We start from the raw sequence: 12,817 nt of genomic DNA, 5'->3' as shown, positions 1-12,817 counted from the left end.
CCATTGATTAGGAAGCTGTATTTAAGGGCATTTTTAGATTTTAGCCTATATTTGTGGCCTTGATTTATGTGACAGGTAACAACACCCACTGGCATTCTCTCGCAGGGAGTTCTAGGTTTGACATCAACTTTGCCTGTGTGTGGCAGGGTGTGCAGCTCTTTGTTTTTGTGAACCAAGCGCAGTTTTTGCAGATTTAGGGCGCACAGGGGTTAGCGCCTCCATTTTTGACAGAGTCTTTGCCCCATTGGCAAAGGGATGTAGAGTGGCACATTGGCATGTGTTGAAATATACCACACACCCAGAGGGGCATGCGACACACTGAAACTCTTATTCATACTCCCCTCAGCATCAAGCCCGGGTGTCTGTAGCCAAGAACCAAAGCAGCAAAGGGCAGCTCCCAGTCTGGGTCTATTGTGCCTGGAAAGGGCCCTGGTCCAGAACCCCAGCACATGTCAGGACCACAATAATCTCACCCTTTACCTGACTTCTGCTTCCACACGTAGGTATCCTTCCACCCATTGACTAGCCATTCATGGTTGAGCTTCTGTTACTACACACGACCAAATAACATTTTGGTTTTGCATCTGTAAACTGTTATTTGGTTACTTATAGTTCCATTCCATCCCAACTCAGAACTTACACCTGCTTCTTCTCAGCCAACCATTCACCCCGCCCCTTTGCTCTCACCCATGTACCTTCCCTCTCTCTTTGGCTGCACCCTTTCCTTATTGTCTTCATTTGCTTATTGTTTCTACCCTCCATCATGCATTTTGATTTCTCTGTATTCATCCTACTACTTACTTGTCTTCTTCCTGTCTCTCCTAGCCTCCAGCCTCAACCTTGTGCAACTTCTGCATGAGTATCTGGCCTCCTCATCTTGCTCTCCCCCACCTCGGCACCTGCACTCCTCAAATAAGATGTTACCTTTCTCCCACAATCTCCACCATCATCTATCCCGCTCCACTACTGTGCAACACCTGCTCCATACACCACCCCCTAACACACTTTCACTTGGCCTCAGGCATGCAAAATCCCTCTGCAACAAGTCTTTCTCCATCACTGGCTACTTTGACTATCATCAACCTCAACTTTCAGTTGCTGCTTTCACAGAAACCTGGATCTCCGCTAATGATTTTTTATGACTTTGTTATACTAGCAGGTTTTTGTTAAACCAGTTGACAAACTGTCTAGGGAATCTGACACTGACATCTTTTGTTTTAATGATAATAAGTTGCTCCTACCTACTAGAGTGACCTATACATAAAAGAAAATGAAAAATCATGTGGAAGGTCTATGGGTAATCAACAAAAATCAAAGAATATTCAGGCTGACAAGGCTAATAGCCATTCAACGAAGCACTTCGATCCTATCTACTGTCAGAGCAGTTTTGTCTAAAAAAGCAAAAAGCGCAAACCACTTTGTGTCAGCCAAGGTAACCCACATAGAAGCAACTATGAAATCAATTGATCCCCACCAATTAAATGAGGTCATTAAGCATGGTAGTTCTAAAAAGACCTATGTATCTATTGGACAGGGAGGAGTGGGACATGCTGAAGGTAGAGGGGAAATGAGTTGATGTGCATTAGAGATAACAGCTCCTAATGACTGTCCGGTAGTTAGGAGTCCATTGCCAAACTAAAGTAGAGGGTTGATTGACAACATTACTGGAGATGAGAGTGGGAAATTGTCTACCATTGGGTCAGCGGGGGCCATTACAAGGGTTGTGAGCAGGCAATTACCATTGGAAATGCAGGGGCTGGTTTCGGCTGGATTTCCACTCGAAGGCAAGACCCAGAACGTATCAAAGTCAGATATTGGTAATGGTCTAAATACCTGTGCACTGTACCAGTCAGAGTCTTTGCCCCAGTAGTTGAAAATACGAGCAAAAAAACACCCCCACATACATTTCTAAGTCATCCATTTTTGGACACCGGTGGGTGGGGGGGTACCAAATACATTATTGTGGACGGAAGCAGTAGTGGGTGGCATGGATAGGACTTATTTGGACAGACAACCACGTGGCCTGGCAGCTGAAATGGGCGGAAGGGTTCAGGGTATTAATAGTGGGTCAATTTACCCAAAATGTAAAGAAAGTAGCAATAAGCGTAGTTGCTCTTTAATCAGTCCTGAGGACTTTCCTTATATATTTGTTTTTAAAAAGTGTTTTACGGGAAAGTAAAACAGTTATATTGAGATGAACTATGACTTTCCATCAATTGTCAGAAATCCCAAGTTTGGTGGGAGTCTCATCAAATGATATAAGTGGGGTGGACTTTATTGACTGGCAAAGGACACAGTTCTCAATAGCGGTCTTTAACTCTCGATTTGTTTTTGATTCAATTTTGAGCGAAAAGGGTTAATATTAGAGAATATGTTTTTTTATGTGTCACATTTAAGAGAGAGTAGAACCAGCATACTGGTGAGTGGGGTGAGGTGGGAGAGCAGACGCCAAGTGCTGAAATAAAATATCTGGAAAAAAAATTGAAGGCTCTGAATCTACTACTAAGTAGTCTTGTTGCTGAAAGTGATGCATCATAAAGGAGCAAAAACAAAAAAATAGTAGTCATTCAATTGCTCAGATTAATGTGTTATCGTGGAATAATAGGGGCCATGGGCAACTGTTTTATTCTCTTGACCTAAGTCAAAAACTACAAACTCTTTTGATCATAGCCTTACAAGAAAATTGCCTAACCATCCTTCTGTTGATTTATGGTTATGTGGTTTCTTCACAGTCTGCCAAACAAGGCCCCATTGGTTGTCCATCTGGCAGATTGGTGACATTAACTAAATCTGCCAGTACAATTGAAATGTTTGGCTCATTTGATGTATGCTGGGGCGTGTAGGCAATGCATATCAGATTGTTGAAAGGGGAGGTTTTGCATTTGTTAGTGGTTAATGCTTATTGACAGGAGGGGGTCGGACAGATTGATGATATGCTTAAATGTATCTCTGATTGCATCTCTGAATGGAACATCTGCTTCCCAGCAAGCCATGTTATATTGGTGGGTGAGCTGCACTCAGACTGTTTGAACCCGGAAAATCGGGAAGAGTTTGGCCAAAAGGGACAATGAAGTAAGAATACAAGGGGTAATGGGAGGCGATGGTTATGGTGCTTGGGAGGATTTGGTTTGGCAATCTTGAATTCTTGAGTCAGTTCCCCTGCATATGCTGTGCTGACATGGACTAATGCACATACAAACTCGACAATAGATTACATATCTGTAGATTAATATTTTTCTCAAGCTGTGCTAAAGTTACCTTTACACTCTATAGTGATCATGCCATGCTGGAAACCTGTTTCAATGTTAATTTGAGTGAAGGGGCGCCACACTCTAGGTCTGTTAGAGAACTTACATCTGATGTTGCGGGCAACCATATTTCCTTGAATCCCACGGGGGGTCCGGAGAGTTAACAATCTATTTGCTAACCACCTAAGTTCTTTATCAGAAAATTGGAAATGTTTAACCTACACGACTTCCAATTTTGGTAATTTTGTAAAGTTCTTAGTTGAAACTGTTGGGCTGGAGTAAGTGTAAAAAAAAAAAAGAGGAAGAAAGGTACATTATCATTCACATTATGAGTTGTTAGACCAATAAATGACATGAGATAAAAAATCTCCCAGTTGCGGAAGGTGGTGTCCATATCTATAGAGGAAAGGCTGGGTAGAATTAAAAAGATAAGCCAGTTTTATTAAAAATGAAATGGGCTATTTCAGTCTTGCGCGAGAAGAATGAAGACAGACACAGAATTGATGTTAAAGTGCATGAAATTGAAAATCACTAAATATTTTTGGCTAATTATTAATGCTATTGATGTGACCCAACCTGACCATCACATTAATTAAGTGCCTGAAACTGCCTGGTTGTCACATTACACCAAGGTATTTGAAGATCATTCTAAGGGAATGTGGCGGGGCCCTCTGTGGATAATTCCAAAGATCTTGTCCATGAAGACTTTGATTATGATAATGTGCACGAGGTGTTGACCAAAATCAGCACCTCTCGTGTTCCGGGCCTGAATGGGCTATCTAACCTTGTACTTAGAAGGGACCAGACTTTCTGGGTAGAGGTGTTATCTATACTTTTTGGCAACATTTTGAGAACAGAAGTGTATCCAGATATGTGGTCTACAGCCTATGTAGTACTCATATATAAATGAGGGAATAGATCCAGCCCTCTGAGGTATCGGCCCATCACGCTTCACGATTCTGACAGCAAGGTCTTTGTGTCAATCCTGCTTTCGCATCTGGAGTTGTGGATGGATACAACGGGTATCATAGGAAAATGGCAGATTGGATTAAGGCAAAAGATGGGAACCACTCGGAATGGTCTTGCAGTGAATTGTATGCAACATCTGGCCTGGAGTGGGAAATATAAGAGTATATGTGTCGCCTCATTGGACCTGAGTGCAGCTTTCCATGTGGTGAATCAAAAGATGTTTTGGGCTACGTTACACTCCTGGGTTATCCCTGCTGGATTGTTAAAATTGATTATTGGATTGTATTGAAACACAGACATCCGACTTCATTTGAACTATTCAGTTGATTTGTGACACACTATTGTGACTGCCAGGGGGGTTAGGCAGGATTTTGTTCTTGCACCCAATTTATATTTGGTGAACATTGATGATCAGTTACTTCCTGCATCTGTTGTGTCTCTTAAACTTCACAGTTTGAGACTCTGCTGGTTGGCCTACATGGACGACTATTTGATTGCACTTTGGTTGGCCTCCAGCGTCTAATCAACGCTTTTGTGGAGTCTGTAGAAGATCATTCCCATTGAAGGATACACATCTAACAAAAGGAAGGAAAAAGAACACATTTTGTTGGCACATTTGGAATGACACAGTGTCTAATGTTAACACTTTGATTTATTTTGGATTTTTGAGTAATTCAAGGCCCTCGTTGTCAAGTTGCCATATGTGGTGGTAAATTCAGATTGAAAACTGTGGTTCGTTATTATGAAAACAAAATCGTGCCCAAAATCCTGTATGGCATTGAGACTTACTCTCTTAGTATGTTAGACTATCTACCAGCATTGGAGGGGACAATATGGAAAAATACCTAGAAACTACCAAAACCCTTACCAGTTGATGCTATCAGATATGAATTGTGGATTGTCTCATTAATAGCGAGAGCACATTGGAGATTGTTATGGACAATGCAAAAAATTGTATGTCCTCTCGGGGAAATCCTTGCACATGGATTTTAAATTCATTTATTTAGAACAGGGTTGTATTTGGATTAAAGCAATCCATGAATAGTGTATCAATATTCTGGACCCTAATGGCAGTTCCTTATCTGAATTGCTACATGTCCCAGCAAAACTGAAATGCATTTTATACCAACAAGACTGGATTAGAACACAGGCGTCTATGCACACTTACTCCTTGCTATTACATCTCTGAGGCAATCATAACAAGATTGGAACATTGACCCCGTTTCATAGTATTTATCCAGATAAAATAACTCAATCTATTTTTCTTTGCTTTCTTTGTAATCTTATTTTGTATAAACAGACTTTGGTGAGGTTTGGATTGATAGCATCTGACAAACAGCCTGTCACTTCTGTAATGCAGTAGGAAGTAGAGAAACACTCAGACATTGGTTAATTGAATGTAAGTATTTAACAGGTGAGTATTTAACAGGTGTACGGTCTTCACTGGTATACCTAGGGGGAGGTAGGAGCTGTTCAAATTTCTATCATTCTAAGGGCTGCTATGGCCAGGCTTTCATTCTGTCAGCAAATCACTTAACCACATTTAACTGTACTAGTTACCCGCTTCGTGAGGTAGGGCAAATACTGGGAAATAGTTTGAACTCTGTGCGCGTTTATAACATTGGAATTTGAATCATAAGCATTTTTCTGTTTAGCATATTTGCTTTGGTTTGGCTAACACACAGAGAGAAAAGCACTCCCACTAATTTACATTGCATTCTGGCAGAGTGGTATTTCTTGGTGTTACTAGGAACAACTCCCAGCACCACAACGTAATGAATAGAAACATCAGGTGCTTCAATGCCGACCGTTCAGTGTTAAGCCGGTCTTCGCCAGTCCACGCCTGACGTGCCATGGTCCGCGTCATGTCCACCAACAAGTCTCCTCTTACACACGTACAGGTACGAGTTACTGCAATATATTTTATTTGTTTTCCCTTTTTTCCCTTTGTGATAGTTAGTTGCCTCCTGAAAGTATGGGTATACTTCCAGAGCTTAACTTACTGTTCCCTCTGGAAAAAATAAGGCTTGAAAAAATCGTGGAAACGTATGTTGCTGGGTTTTACACCAATGTTACACCTAGACTGTGCAATAGGCCTAATATCATCCCAAACATGGTACGGAAGGAGGACTTCAGTGTCCCCAAGCCCTATCCCCTATGCAGATGGTACATACCACAATGGGCCAAATGCCCTGGCATTACCACTCATTTCAGAGCCTGAAGGAGTAGATGAACGCGCTCAGACACTAAATCAAAGCCATCCTTTAGTCTCGCTCATAACAGAGCGGAATACTGGAACTGACTGCAAGGACTTATGTCCCAAAAATGAGGAAAATACGGATCTCCCATACAATTGCAATCCTATGCCCCAGGAATTACAGACAATTCTCAAGAGGACATGACATTTACGGTCCTTATGCACCACAGATCATTCAGAATATGTCCTGCATTAAGGTATCCCTATTAAACACGTGTTTGCTTAATACACATGCAAGTAATGCTCATGACTAAATACAGGAAGAGACCATGGACTCGATGTGTGCTACGGAAACCTGACTTAGAGATTCTAGTGGCCCAAATATATGCCTGGTTATTCATGAATTTCCAACTGCTGTGTGGGGAAGTGTCTGCCTTGAGGCAATGCCTGCATGATGAGATGAAAGCCTCAAGGAACCAGTGCAAGCAGGAGATGTCAGACTTGGGTGTACTGGTGAATGTGCAGATGGAGGCCTCAAGGGACCGTTGCCATCTGAAGATGTCCTCCCTGAAGGACACTCTCATCATCCAAATGGATGTAACAAGTGTTGCCATGCAGGCGGACATGCAGGTGACGTGCAAGGATAGTCATCAGGACCTGGATACAATTGACAGACTGTTGCATGCTTCAGTGTCACGTGTGGCAGCCACACAAGAGGACCAGGCATTGGCCTTGCGTGGCCAGGGCCCACCATCCCAGGATGATCAACAGGATAGGTTTTAGCAAGGATTCACGGAAGTGATGCTATTTTGGAATTTCCTGCAGACCATTCTTTGTGTTGCTTTTCACACTGCCACACCCTTCCTCATGCCCCCTGCTGACTATGTGCTCAGTGATGGGTTTATTTTTTATATTTTGTTTTTTCTGTCATGGTAGACTTCTTTTCTTTGTTTGACAGACATTGCCATGATGCACCATGTGCAGTGGGTTCACTTCAAATAGGACTTTGCTAGTGATACTCCAGGTGCCATGTTCATACTGACATGTTCAGTGAGGATAACTAACATGCTGATTTACCGAGGTATATAATCGGCCATTCAGGTAAACATTATATTGACCCATGATGTGCATTATATGTGGATTGTGTGTGACAGGGTCCTTGCACTCTACTGAAAATTGAGGTATAGTGTTAGGTGGAGGTGGTTAGGGATACACAGCACAACAACAGTGTCACAAGGTAAGGGAGTAAACAGGTTTGTGCATGAGGCTGTCAATCTGGTTATATGTGGGTGATTGGTACAGTCTATGGAAATGGGAGTGGTATGATTTCCATGATTGCGGGGATGTGTTTTGACCTCTGCAGCATGCTGGTTGTAGTCTGTCCACTGATGGTGCTTATGTGCATGTGTTACTGGTGCTGGGTCTTACACTGACCCATTTTGTGCAAGCTTATTAGCTGAAATGTCCTGTGAGCCTTGCATGCCATGTACTGCCATGATTGTTGTCAAGTAGCCACTCCATCATGCATGTGCATTCTGCACACATCAGTTTCACTTCCACGTATAGGAAAGTTGTCTGTGACATGCAGCAGCAGTATTTTGCTGTTTTACTTGTTTGCATCTTCATGATGTCTGAGTTACGCTGTATTTTGATGGATGAGTGCCAGACCAAGTCCACTCTATGTGCTAGTTCCCTGTCCCATGCCATGCAGAACATCTACTCTGGCAATGCGACCTGGCACTGCAGCTCACTGCCCTGATAGGGTATTGCCCCCCGGCACCATGGCCCCAGGCCCAGGATGCCCTATGATCAGCCCATGGAAGGTTGCCGTGGAGGACCTGTCATCAGGTGCCCCTGCCGTTGAACCCCCAGGCCACCCAGTATGATGGGGAGCTGGCCCACCCCCACCAGGCCACCTGCTGAGCATGCATTATTCTGCTGGATCGGGCTTCATGCTGCCCCCAGTCAGTCTTGGGCAGCTACTGACTGCAGCTGCTAGTTCTCTCATTACCCTGGGACCTCCCGCCAGCCCAACCCAGTGGTACCTCCACCAGGAGTGGGGGGCACTTTCAGTTACATTTATATGGTTCATTTGTTTTTTTTCTGGGAGACAATCATTTAATTACAATGAACTTACCGAGGGTCCATGTGTCGGTAACAGGTAATGGATGTGGCTCAATATGGGATGGTGTGACATGCCCTTTGTTTGACATTGTTCAATGGGCCATGTCCATGTTACTTTATGAGTTGGTCTGTGTAGCCAAGTGACCCTGTTTTCTGTATTTGTAGAAGTGGATGGAGGATATCTTTGATTTTTTGAGTATGAGGCACAAACCACATGTCCACGCTGGACTGCCATTCTCAGGTTCTTTGTGGACCAACTGTACTTGCCAAGCTTCATCATCGAAGGCTATCAGGGATGTGGCTATGGTGTGACTATCTGGACGAGCTGATTGCGTATGTGGTGCCCCCTCACGATTTGGCCTGCTAATGGTATGGGTACTGCCTGTGGCTGTGACCGCAACCCCTCATGCACCTCTATTGATATACCGCATTGTGTGGCTATATTGTGCAAAATTCAACATTCCAATATGATTTTACATGTCAAAGCTGGTGCATACAACACCTGGCAGCGGAACACTGATTTCAGCACTCCAAATTTGCACTCAACTATGCCTCTGGTGGCAATGTCTGCTACACTGGTGTGGTGGGATTTCAGTTAGGTGTCCACAGGTATGGTGATAGCGAGTAAGCACTGTCCCCTGGAAATGATTATCGCATTTTGTTATGGTATGTGATTTTATGGTGGTTTGTATTGGATTTGATCCCCGATCAGTGTGTCCTGGTGTGTGTGCTGGCTGATACTCACTAATAAGCCACTTGTTTCTGAACGTTCCTAATGCCAATGACTGGTGGATGGGGAAATGGTGTAATATGTACCTATAGTGGGTGCCTCCAGGGTAGTTTGCATTCACATGCATGATGTGACACTTTGCATCACAAAAGGCCTGCACATTCAGCGAATGGCAATTTTGTCTGTTCTGATATATATGTTCTGTGGCTCGGCAAGGGCTGTAGTGCAACATGTGTGCAATTAATTTCCACAACTACCCGTGGAAACTGGGCAACTACATAGAATTCTTGACCCACTCTTTGCCTTGCCTGCACTTTGCATGGCATGTCTATGTGGCTGTGCACACATGCTATGATGCAGCTTAGGACCTACTTGAGGCAGTGTGATTGTGTAGGTTGTGAAATACCCCTGACAATGCCTGTGGTCCCTTGGAATGTGCCAGTCACCAGGAAGGGATGGGCAGTTAGGACTTTCACCAAGAGTGGTATTGGCTGTGAGCACCTGGTTGGGGACAGCAGGTCATTCTCCCACTCCCTGACCAATTCAAGACTGACATGGGAGGAAGCGGTATGTGCCATATACTTCTTCATCCTGCACACTGAATATCATAGTGCAAGTATGGTAGATTATATCCACCTCCTCCTTCTCCTCCACCTTCCATTAAGCAGTAGGTATGCAAGCAATGCATGAATGGCCATGGTCGCAACGTTTCTCTATGATTGCAGGACGTTACTTAAACCTGGGATCGCATGGCACAGTCTCACATTGTACCTGGTCACGGATGGCAGTTAAATGATTGTCCTTTTTGGTTTACGCAGATGCACAAGTGATTCTGTAAATATGGGGAGTTTTGCACTTCATAGGGTGTGTTTGTACATTTGCACGGTGCCTCCCTTCTCACGCCCATGATGTTATCCCTCATTTCTATACTTTAATGAGGCAGTTTGCATATTCCGCCCCTTCTTTTTCTTTGCACTGGCAATTCCCTCAAGTCTCGTGCAGGGCACGCGGGCATGGCACACGGAGCTGGGAACCAGTTCACAGACCGATCTGTAAATCAGTGGATATAGTTTTGTGTGCAGCATAGAGCCATTTTTTGGTGCAAATTGCTTATGCCCCACGCAAACTTTCTGTATATCTGGCCAAAAGTCTAATACGAGCTTTAGGATACGAAGCAGAAGAATAGATAATAGCAAAAAGCCAAAAATCCAGACGCCGAGCAGAAAGGCAGTAGGGATTGAAGTCACAGATACAAAAGACCATCAGGATTAAACTGCTGCCTCGTGTTTAACAAGTGATGAAATAACACAGCAAATGATTGAACCAAGAACAGTTCAGGACTGCAGAAGGGATCCTTAAACTGATCTGCGGAATTTAATTATACATCTTCGGAAAAACATGAATCATTCTCAACATGTTAAAATTATTGTTTTTTTGTTTTTTTTTCACACATAACATGAACTAAGGGTTCAACAATCACACACACACAAATGCATGTGCCATGTACATGGTATGCAATATCTCGCATTTAAGGTTTAAAGAACACATGCTATGAATACACCTCCCATTGTCTTACTACAATTACAAATCAAATCAGAAGGCAACTGAGAAAAACGGTTTATTGTTCCTTCCTGTTCAAATGGGGTTTGATATGAAAGGAGAACTTAGTTCTTCATTTCTAACAAGGTGTCAGCATTTAATTACCCTGCAATTTCAGGCACATTCCGAGTGTAATAAATAGCTTCTGATCGTGTTTGGTTGTCACCCATCCTACTATCATTTCTCCTGAAACATGCAATAAGTGTTTCCATTTGCAAACAAATCAAGACACGTCTCACAATAGCAATGGTTCATGCTGCTACCACACCCATGTTATGTCTGCACAGACAGTTCTAGTCTTATTTTGTTTTTGCTTACCAAAATTGCATCTTGTACGAGCATCTTTGTGGAGGAAAGAACTTGTTGCAATTGTACTCTGCACAATCAATTGAGGTCGAAACATATTTTTGATTTGATTGTTATTTATTTATTGAACTAATGATGTTTTGTATTGTTTGACTGAGCCACTTGCACACACATCATAATAAATACAATACAATACATCACACAGTCTCTTCCTTTGCTGGATTCTAAGACCCCCCAAACCCCAGGAAAAGAAGCAAGGGCTGATGTTCAAAAGACTAATGGGGGAATGGAAAAGGGTGGTTCTTCTCCTCCTTGTCCTGCTGTCATGTGCATGTGTGTGTGTGTGGAGGTTGGAAGAGGGTCGCCACTGCCAGTGAGCGTGGGTGGCATGAAGAAAGTATTTGTGCCTAGGCTTTTAATGTAACAGGAAGAGTTCTTCTATAGGAGGCCATTTTTGGTGGGCTCGATGCTCAGGGACCTGGTTAAAAAAAGTGGAAGGGTTTGTTAGTGGCACAGAGGGAGGGGAAGATATGAAACCTGTGGTGTGTTCCTTCAGAAGTATCTGGATCCTGAGTGTGAGCTGCTTCTCTGGGTTTGGTGGTGGCACTTGGATATCTAGTAACTTTTATTCTAGAAGGAAGAGCCCAAGATCTGTTAAATGTTAGCTCTCTGTGTCCAAGTTAGAAAATGTTGTGGGTGTTAGAGCTGAAGAGGTGAGCGTTTGCATAGGTCTGAGTGGATGTGTTAACTGATAGGCATGCTTTCAGTGTGTTGGAGGGGTTCCATGTGCATTGTAAGGTGGTCAGAGATGTTAGATGTGGTTCATTCAGTCAGGGAGTGGAGGTGAGTAGGACAACATCCCAGAGTAAGATAGGTGCACACTAACCGGTAATATTATGTGTGTGGTCTGAGATATGTTTGTGGTAGTACTTGTATAATTCCATTTAGGGTGCAGAAAACCTGACTCGAATGATGCTGTTCTCTTATAATCTTTGCCGAAGAATTGTGTGTTGGTTTGTAGATTTGTTGATTTGATTGTGCGTTAGTGTGATGTTCATATTATTTTAGAGAGTCAGCTTCCCTTGGGTTGAAATTGCCACCAGTAGGTTTAACTAGGTGGATGATTCAGTCCTGGATTTGTGTTGCTGATGGTACATCAGCAGATCTTTTCTATGGCCAGGTGGTCTTATATGCAAATGTGTTTGGTTGAGTGGAAGGAGAAAGAAGATCCTCCGTGCCATCTTTGGTGGAACCTTAGCACCATTAGAAAGGCATTATTGCTTCCTCGACTCGCTTGGTTGTAGCAGATACATTTCCTTATGGTGGATTCAAGTCCTCCCGTGGAAGGTGCAGTGGATGAGGCACACAGGTTTGATGTAAAATATCAGCTTCATCATGAGACAGTCTAGTATATGGAGGGCCTGGGTGATATGGTCATATCATTTTAGTCTCAAGAGCATACTGGTTACCACATTTTTGGCTCTTTATAGCCTTTTGTTCAAGTTGTCTGTGGTTCGCTGGGACAACAGTGTTGTATATATACACAAAAAAACAGAATAATTAAGGTAAGTGGGGAATGCAGTCAGGATACCAGCCACTTAAATAACATATTGGAGAGTGATGAGGAAGAGAGGTAGTACACAA

General features: G+C 43.1%; 1 protein-coding gene across 5 annotated transcripts in view; it reads right to left on the bottom strand.

Moving 5' to 3' along the window:
- LINGO2 (leucine rich repeat and Ig domain containing 2) overlaps positions 1-12,817 on the bottom strand; it is a 5,916,036-nt gene that overhangs the window by 3,507,978 nt on the left and 2,395,241 nt on the right. The window lies entirely within an intron of this gene.

This window comes from Ambystoma mexicanum, chromosome 6q (assembly GCF_040938575.1).
Source record: "Ambystoma mexicanum isolate Mex_15411 chromosome 6q, UKY_AmexF1_1, whole genome shotgun sequence".
Lineage (NCBI taxonomy): Eukaryota > Metazoa > Chordata > Amphibia > Caudata > Ambystomatidae > Ambystoma > Ambystoma mexicanum.
This window is presented reverse-complemented; position numbering and strand designations above follow the sequence as displayed.